The 10535-nt window shown below is 33.9% G+C and overlaps 1 protein-coding gene across 1 annotated transcript in view; it reads right to left on the reverse strand.

The window, feature by feature from the left end:
- LOC145259611 (uncharacterized) overlaps window positions 1–5068 on the reverse strand; it is a 78659-nt gene extending 73591 nt beyond the window's left edge. The window contains exon 1 of the mRNA XM_080117266.1: window positions 4897–5068. The gene's annotated coding sequence lies outside the window, so the exon portion shown is untranslated. The remainder of the gene's footprint in view (window positions 1–4896) is intronic.
- Window positions 5069–10535: the final 5467 nt, after the last annotated feature.

Raw genomic sequence — 10535 nt, forward strand, 5'->3', positions numbered from 1 at the left:
CCTTAACTCATCATGATTACTATACTAATGGCCTAATGTCTACCGTACATTCATAAACCCCTATCCTCGAGTGGCTTTTGCACATGAATAAGTAGGTACACATTTGTAAAAAAAAATTTTTAATTCGAAAGTGCTTAATAGTGTCAATGAAATTCAGTATTCACAGTATAAAACCTACATTTCCTTAGATTTTCAACCTGGGTAAGATTTGTTGGTTTTCATCTGTCATGGTAGAAAAAGATATTCCACGCCTTGGTTGAGCTTTGCCATGTGGCACAAATAGTTGGCTTTGTAATTTATTTCAAACGCAAATTAATTAAAGTAGCACTTCGTAAAGTAAATGCAATCTAATTTCAGAAACAGTTAATTAATTTAAACGCAATTGAGAAACAACTCCCAGTTAATTAATTTAAACTTTCGTTGGTTCAATAAATCTAACATCTAATGTGTTTTATCTATTATATTAAACAAACAACAACTTTTACACGTGTCCCCCTCGGCCAAGTGTCCCACGCGGACATTTTTCTAACTAATCCTAACCCTAACCCTTACCTCGGCCAAGTGATTCATGCTGACATTTTTCTAACTAACCATAACCCTTACCCTAACCTCGGCCAAGTGCCTAATGCTGGCATTTTTCTAACTCATGTTTACACTGTTTTAAATTCGTCATATTTGGTTACTTGACCTCGACAGGCAGCTTCGTTTCAAAGCCGTTCAAAATGGAAAATCACTTTCTCTCACTGATGGAATTCTCGGACCATTTACGAAACGCCTTACTTCTATGCATGCGAAAATACACATTTATATATTTTACAACGTTTATTTATTTATTTTTAGTTTTAATTTGCTCATAGATTTAGATCAGACAATGATGAATAAGACAAGAGAGCTATCATATTTAAATGTTAGTTTTGAAATTCACTGCTATATATTAGGTACAATATAATAATTAATTGACTTTTGGCTGTATAATAATAAATACGAAATCTGTGTGCATTAATATATCAGAATTAAGTGTATTTTATGACCGAGCCATACTGGGCGCTCACTAGATTATATTGGGTACAATTAAATATTCAATAGAAAATTGGCTTTATAATAATAAATAATAGATGGCAGTTGTTGGAGAAAAAACTCAGTTCACTGAAAGCATATCGTTTCAAATAAAAACACAAAATCTCCCACATACACAAATATAAGTGGAGGTACATATATCTTCGTTGATTTTCTTATTTATTTTGCTGGGAAACATGGTCGAAATAAAATAAATGATGAACACTAGATACGGAAAAAAAACACGTGGTTGTAGATGAATATTTTATACGTTAATAAATGAATAGAGACAACAAATATGCTTTTTACAAGAAAATAACCACTTATAAAAGCCCGAAGGCCACTCGAGGATAAAGATTAATGAATGTAAGATAATAGTGTAGTAATCGTTAATGGTGTATATTGCGTAAAATTTGGATTAGTCAACAGGACGGCTGGACAAGAACTCGTTTATATTGAACTTGAAGAGTACCGTATTATATGTGTGTAAAGGCATTAGGTGTGTGTTTATATATATATATATATATATATATATATATATATATATATATATATATATATATATATATACCGTACCGCGAAGGAGGAAAAGAACGGGGAAAAAACTGGCGTATTTGCTGTTACGACCACTGCTAAACCAGAAGTGAGTTATGTTTATATTAAGGCAAGAAAATCGAAAGGAGAGAATGGCTTTAAAAAATATCGGTGAAAAACGGGATCCCCCCATGTAGAAAAGTGGGCAGTTGAATGTGAAGATATTAATGTTTTTAGCCAAGTTTTTAAATACTTGCCGTCTGAAAGGTCGAACTTCAAAACAATAGTGAACTTTGGTAAAATCCGTCGCCTCTGTCGAAAGTTTTAGGCAGAAATGCAAACATACATACACAATACATACATACATACATACATACATACATACATGCATATATTGGTAACTAAAAATTTGGGACCCAAACCGATTAAAAAGCTTGTCCTATCTCTGAATACCCTTTATGTCAAATTTCAAATGTTTAGACCAGAAATTGTCTGAGTAATTTGGAAGAGACCGCAGAGGTCAAATTTCCTTTAACTTTGACCCCTATTATGACCCCTTAAAATTTATTGTTTTGGGCTCAAATCAAGTTATTAATTTAGATCAATGTCCAAGACACACATATACACACACAGACAAACAGACATGTTCACTTTTATAGATATACTAGCATTTCAGCCCGACCTTGCCCGGGTGTTTCGTGGTGTATGTTGAGCAAAAATAACAGCGGATTAGAAAGATTTTCCCAAATCTCAGTACTCTGTATATCAAATTTCGAGTCTGTAGAATAAAAATTGATAGAGTTATTGCGTAGGGAAATGTACACAGACAGACACACACACAGATAAACACACAGACACGTTCACTTATATATATATATATATATATATATATATATATATAGTCTTTGAAGTTTTTAACATTTGAAACTATACAAAAAATTACTTTTTATCATTCGTTAAAAAACCATCTAGTCAGTAAGTCATTTAATCACCTGCAATCACTGCATCAACTCTCTCGAATTTACTATAATACCAATTTTTTTTATTTTTCAAGGGATCATCAGTTGTTTACCATGAAACACTGTTTCGGGGATTTAAAAACAAAACAGTATATTACTTCATGGCTCCCCAGCAGTGTTGATCAAACAGCACCACCCTTAATCTTAGGAAGAAGACATGTTACAAAAAATTTTATCCAATTTCCTACTCTTAATTGCAATTACTAACCTATATATATATATATATATATGGACATTATATATATATATGTATTTTAGCACAATAAAGCGCATTATTCCTGAATTTCTAAAACAACACGCAGATAAAGCACTCTTTATTAACATTTTTTCTAAAACTTAACATCATGACGAGCAAAAAAAGAAAAAAAAATCTTACTAAGGAGTATGCCTCCGATATATATTTATTTTAAACTAGAAGATACTTTACAATGCGAATTCAATCAACGCTTCTAACACGGAAACTACCACCTTGAAATATATATATATACTAGCATGGGTACCAGGCGTTGCCCGGGTATTTGGAGGTGTGTGTTGAGCAAAAGAAAAAAGGGGTAGTAGGAAGGAAGGCTCGAACCTGTACCGCGAAGGAGGAAAAGAACGTGAAAAAGAAAACGTGACGGCTTTGCTATTATGACCACCGCCAAACCAGAAGTGACTGTGTTTTGAAATAAGGCTAGACAATCGAAAAGAGGGTATGACTTTTGAAAATATCGGCGAGAAAAGCGACCCCTCCCTGTAAAAAAGAGCCCAGTTGAGGGTGAAGAAATAACTGTTTCTAAGCCAATGTTTCGATATTTGTCGTCAGAAGGGCCGCGCTTCAAAAATATACTGGTCTCGTGAAAATCTGTCTATTAAAAAGCTTACCCTATCTCTGAATACCCTTTATGTAAAATTTCAAATGTTTAGACCAGAAATTGTCTGAGTAATTTGGTAGAGACAGCAAGGTTATTGTGTAGGGAAATGTACACAGACAGACAGACGCTTTCACTTTTATAGACAAGCTAAAATACAATTGCGAATTATTTAGGACCTCTATTGAGTCATGACTGACGCAATAAGAGCATGCTAACCCCGCGAAGTAAATAAATGGTTCCATTTGAAATTCGGTCCCAATTCCCGAGTTCGACAGAAACATTTTAAGTTAGACAAGATACACTTTAAAAAGATCGGAGGTTACATCGACAGAAACGTTGTGAAAACTGCACTCAGGATGAAAACAGTAGTTCGACGAATCCAAATAATAGGAATTACCAATCCGCATCTCAAAAAATCAAAAACGTCGAGCAACGACTTGTCTGTTTTACAAATGTAATCGTTGGTTAATTTGTTTAAGAATTGTTTTATGTACATGTATGTACACATATACTAAACTTTATTCTTATGTATTGCTAATAGATATATAGAATGACACAAAAACACACACACACATATATACATATATATATGTATATGTGTGTGTGTGTGTGTGTGTGTGGGTTGTATACTTAACGTTATACTTTATAACAAACTAGCTTTTTTTTTACACAGTGATCACCACTTATCAAGGCCCGGAAGCCACTCAGGGATAAGGGTGGCTGGCGTTGCCTGGTTGTTTGGAGGTGTGTGTTGAGCAAAAGAATAAAAAGCAAGAAATAAAAAAGTGGTAGTAGGCAGTCAAGCATGAATCCGTGCCTCGTAGGAGGAAAAGAACGTGAAAAAAACGTGACGTCTTTGCCGTTTCGTCCACCGCCAAAATGGAAGTGACGTTGGTTTAAACTAAGGCTAGTCAATCGAAAAGAGGGTATGACCTTTGGAAATATCGCTAGAAAAAGCGACTCCTCGCTTGCAGAAAAGTGTCCAGTTGAGGGTTAAGGAATTAATGTTTTTAAACCGTTTTTTAATATTTGTTGTTCGGAGGGTCGCCTTCAAAACGATACCGATATCATGAAAACCTGTTGCCGTCGAAAGTTTTAGGCGGGCATATAAACAAACATACAAACATACATACATACGTACATGCATAGAGACATACATACGTACATACATACATACATACATACGTACGTACATATATACATACGTACATACAGACATTTAAACAGCAGGTGTTATTTATAGAAGATTATCAACGGACACGTGTTTCGACTTTTACCAACGATCAGCTTGGTTTTAACTGAACTAATTCTCGGTAGTTATTGTCCGTCTCGCGTTTTTATAGATGTTTTTGTTTGTTTATCTTGTTATTTTTTTATCTTGTTTGCGATAATGTTTGAACGAATTCAGTTATTCATACGAAAGCTTATTTTACCTGGAAATGATGTTTCCTTCACCAATGTGCTGGTCCCTCATAGGCAGCGATATATACAATGCGTGCATTTACTTCGAGATCTGTACAATGACGTGAAGAAACAAGACTTCAAAAGAGGAAATGTGCGAATCTAAAATAATATGCTATTGATGATTTTTGTTGAACCATCAAAGTTCTTTGCGTTTTGTGCATCCGAATCAGAAATAGTTTGAATAATATTTAATCGCCAATGAAAACGTCCTCATGCTTTTAACTTGTTATCTAAAACGTGTTCAGATAATGAATAATTAATAGGCGCTTGTTCGTAAAAGAAAATTCAATATTTCTGCGGGACAGATTTCCGTTTTTACGATTCATATCTATAACATGGTCGATGTAAACTCAGTTCGCCTTATGATGTTGTTACAACAGCACAAATACGTAGTTTATAGCAATCATGCAACGTTTCCAAAATAAGCTGCTTTGTTCTCTCTCTAATCATTCATTTATTTTAGGAATACTGTGAAGAAGTAAATAAAAACGCATAATTATTTATTTAAAAAAAGAAATACATCATTTCTTCCCACTAGATTACCTTAATAACAATATACATTACGTAAATAAAGCACATTTTTATTTTACATCGCTGTTCCTAATGTTGCGTAATGATGCACCAAAAAGTGGTCTGTTGTGTAGTGTTTACCATAGCACCATATGATGTATAATAGGGTACCAACATCATACAGCGCTATGTACTTGTGACGAAGAGTTCATTATTGTGTGTGTCATACATATATTATCAACATACCTTATTTTCATGCGTCGTTGATGTTGGTCCACTTGGAATTCATCTTGTTATTGCAGGGGAGGTTGGAACCTGTTTGAACGAATATGCATTCACTTCCCAGAACGTTGATTGTATTTCATATATTTTTGATTCACTTTCTAGGTATCGATCGCAGAAGAATAGAAAGGGAATATCTTTGCTTGCGTGCTTTCTAGGTCTCCATTCTAAGACACGTCAGCTCCCTCCCCGGTGAAAGGATGGGTGTACGACCTGTTAATCCGTCTGCCCGGCTCAACGTCCAAATTCCAACTCCAATGCCATCTCCAGCAAACCTGATCACGTGGTAGCATACACGTAGTTCTGTTAGCTGATCAGATGCTTCCGTGATATAATTTTATTATATTTTGATTGTTTTCAACAACATTTTTCGATTTCATCTATTGTTTATCACTCCAGTTAGATGGATCGAGATGGATAGATACAGAAATAGATAGATAACTAGATCGATAGATATATCGATAATACACATAGATAAACAGATAGATCAACAGACATATATATAACTAACAAATACGTTCTTGTGCCCAACCTATTACATAACAAAGAAGGCAAAGCGAACAATGAGAAATGGATTTATTAATATAGTAGTAATGCTTCACGCAACAATAACAACAATAACAACAATAACAACATTAACAACAATAACAACAATAACAAAATTAACAACAATAACAACAATAACAACATTAAATGTCTACGAAAAATCTCAGGATGTTATTTGGAAAACCATTGATGTAGAATAAGAAGAGAGTTGGGCCCAGAACAGACCGCTGATGGACTCCAACATTAATACTATGACCTTCTGATTTCTTCCCATTAACCACTACTCTTATAACCCTATCAGACAGAAATGATTTAATAATTGAGAAAACATTTCCAGCTATACCGTAGCTGGATATCTTGTGAAGTAGACCGTTATGCCATACTCTATCAAAGGCGTTTGATATGTCGAGCAATTGCCCTAGCAAAGAAGCCTCCGTCAAGAGATTCGCTAATAGATGGTAGAGTCGTCAGCATAAATGTCTACGAATGATCTAAGGATGTGATTTAGAACGTCATTGATGTAGATCAGGAAGAGAGTTGGGCCCAGGATGGACCCCTGATGAACTCCAGCATTAATACTGTGAGCTTCTTATTTCTGCCCATCAACCACTAAACTTATGAGCCTATCAGAGAGAAATGATTTAATAACTGAGAAGACATTTCCAACTATACTGTAGCTGGAGATCTTTGAAGTAGACCGTTATGCCATACCCTATCAAAGGCCTTTGATATGTCAAGAGCAATTCCCCTAGAAAGGAAGGCTCCATCAAGAGATTCGCTAATCCTATAAGATATAACTGTTAGCACATCTCGTGTGGATCTAGGAGAACGGAAAACATATTACGTGTCACTAAGAAGGTTATTTTTGCTGAGGTATTTGACTACTCTATTTAACACAGATTCCAACAACTTACTCATGACGCACAGGTATAATGTTAAATCGCAAACAAACTTAAACTTCATATAACGTTAACTGTTGATAGCTGTAATAAACAACGCTAGCAACCTTATTCTATTCCTTCACTGTAGATGCTTGGAATTTATTTTTATTTATTTATTTATTTTGCTCTAATAGTTTCTTCCTCTCGAATTCCCTCCCCTCTTCCTGTTTCCTTTAGTTATACTAATTTAGCCTTCAGGGCGGCAATAATTTGACACTTCTTACGAAGATTCCTAATGAGGACCGCTGTTTTAGGCGGAAACCTGGATCGGACACGTAGATATTCCCCAATAGAGAGTTTCAGAAACCTGCTATAAACCGATTACGTCCTAAAAGAGAAATTAACTCCTAGGAGCTGATATTCTTTTTAGCCCAAAGACTTTAAAAGCAGGTAAGTCCTTTTGTAAGTACTTTTTTTATTTCAATTTCACACCAAACGAGGCACATTGTCACTTTGCTGTAGAGGGCTATTAGCAGGGACATAAGCTACAGGGGTACTATGTGAGGAGTTGGGCAGCAAGATGTCGATTCACGTTACACTTGAACTTCTGCATGTCAGTACAGTTGGGGAAACATGAACTCGGAAGGGAATTCCAAAGTCCAGCGGTTCTGGGGAAGGAACTACTGGAATAGAAAGAGCTCTTACATCTAGAGATCTCAACTGTGAAGAGGTGGGATTTTGCTGCTTGTCGGGTTTGTCGGGGGTACTTACGTTGAGAGGGGTACAACTGTTTGCAGTTCGTCAGAGCATTCACTATTGAAATACTTGTAGAACAGGCAGAGGGGTATTACATTTCGTCGATGGGACAGAGGCTGAAGCTTAGATGACAGTTCAGGACCTATTAGGTTGGCGACTTTCTTTTGAAGGAGCGAGAGACTAGCAGCAGATGCACCAACCCAAATATGACAACAATACTCCATACATGGGCGAATGGTTGCCTTATAGAGGTACAGGATACTTTCGAGCGTAAGTAGCTTTCTAGCACAGTAGAGAGATCCTAGTACTAATTTCAAAGTTGTAATTCAGATGATTATTACAAACGCAGCTTACTATTTCTGGTTCTTTCATGTTATTAAACACTTAGATGTCATAATGCTATAAGCCTTAAAACGTACGCAACCTCTGTTAGAATTTGGTACTTGTGTAAATTAAAGGTTCGATTAAATGCAGGAAAATAGTCCGATCTGGTCGTATGAATGATATGTCATAACTATCAACACGCCATTAACGATTTTTCTCAATTCAAAACGTACACGTACCACCGTAAGTGGTTAGCAACAAGGACTGAAAACCGGAAACACTGCTGACCATTGTGAGAAATTTCTCACAGTGTTAGACTTTGTATAGGATTCAAAAATAGGACTACAGAGAAACTAGAGACACTTACTATGGTTGCTATAGATCACACTTAAAAATGTTACCAAATTATTAGACCCTGTAGAAGATTTCCACAACTGTAAATTCACTGGGGAACAAATGGAAATTCGATCAATAATAGCTGTTGTTGCTGGCAACAAATAAAATTAAGTTCATATCATTCAACAAGGAGAATTATATTATAAGGGGTTAAACTCGCCATAAAAAGTTGAACAAAAAAAATAAATGCGAGTTGCAAATGCTGCATCTTTATCATCCAAATGTCAATTGACTTTAATACAAATTTGGCGGTAAAAATCCGCTTTATCCACAGTAAAAAATTGAAGAGTAGAATAGTGAAGAAGAGGAACGTGGAGGGAGAAAGAAGTTTTGGAGACAATGTGTTTAAAGAGGAGAAAAATAAAAGAACTTATACGAATGCCAAAGAAAATATTACTTTTATGAGATATAAAAAAAATAAAGTGTTCTACAAATTCCGATTTCACTATTCAGCAATTATTCAATTTACGATTCTCCCGACTAGAGTGCTATGTTAGTTTTGTACTCCTTCATTGAGCTTGGACGTTTTTCAAAATTTCAATACACACACACACATATATATATATATATGCATACGTATATATATGTATATTTTATCTATATATTATATTATTATATATATATGCATACATATATATGCATACATATATATATATATTGTATATGTTTTATAATATTATATATATATAAATATATATAATAAAAATAATATATATATATATATATATAAATTGTTTTATTATAAAGACATTATTTCTGTGGAAGATTTTTTAATCCTTTACGATTCGTCTACATAAAACGAGTACGTTTCAAGTAAAGCATTAAACTACTCCCCATCTCTCTTCCGCTCCCTCTCTCTCTGTCTCTCTCTCTCTCTATCTCTCTCTCTCTATATATATATATATATATATATATATATATATATATAGTAATTTATAAAATATATATGTCGATTAAGCTACACTGAATATTCGGCGTTTCATCTACTATAGGATTCGTCAGGCTTATGCGCATAAGCCTGACGAATCCTATAGTGGATGAAACGCCGAATATTCAGTGTAGCTTAATCGCCATATATATTTTATAAATTACTAACTTGCTCTACCTACGTATTGAGCACTTTTGAAGTAAATACTTAAAGTTTACGCATAAATCTATACTTTCGTATATTAATTTTATGTGAGTAAATGAAGTAGTTATATATATATATATGTATATATATATATGTATATATATATATGTATATATATATATGTATATATATATATGTATATATATATATATATATATATATACGTACAGAAATTCATCCGATAATGTCGAAAATTGAAACCATCTGATCTTTAAAGTAGCTTTTTTTTTTCTTATAAATTAATAAGTAGTATTTTTACAGTATTTTTACAGGATACTGTTTTACTGGCCAAGAAAGATAATAAATCTTAGTAAATCATTTCTTATAATCTGGAAATACAGCTCAGTCGTAGAACATTCGACTACACATAGAATGATCCTCTGTTCTAGTTTGAGCTTACTTCACTATTTAAATTTATTGTTTTATTAATGAGTTAAATTTACAATATTGGAAAGGATACCATTTAAAACTCCGGCAAATCATTTCTTCGTCTACATATTTCAAAACTAAATATTAATCAAAAGTGACTTTTCTAGGGCATTCATCGTCATGTCCAAATATCAGCTGACACGATATAGTAAACAAACACAGACGGAAGTTGACGAACGATATTATCATTATTATTTTTATTCATTTATTTTATTCATTTATTTATCGTTATTTTGTGAATTAGTCCAACGGGCAAATTAGTTATCGCAATATATAATAGTTGATAGACGCTTCATTCTGTAATAATTCATACGAAATCTGCATAAATTAAAATATCATGATTAAAGGTATT

This window comes from Euprymna scolopes, chromosome 35 (assembly GCF_053919585.1).
Source record: "Euprymna scolopes isolate OS-2025 chromosome 35, ASM5391958v1, whole genome shotgun sequence".
Taxonomy (NCBI): Eukaryota; Metazoa; Mollusca; class Cephalopoda; order Sepiida; family Sepiolidae; genus Euprymna; species Euprymna scolopes.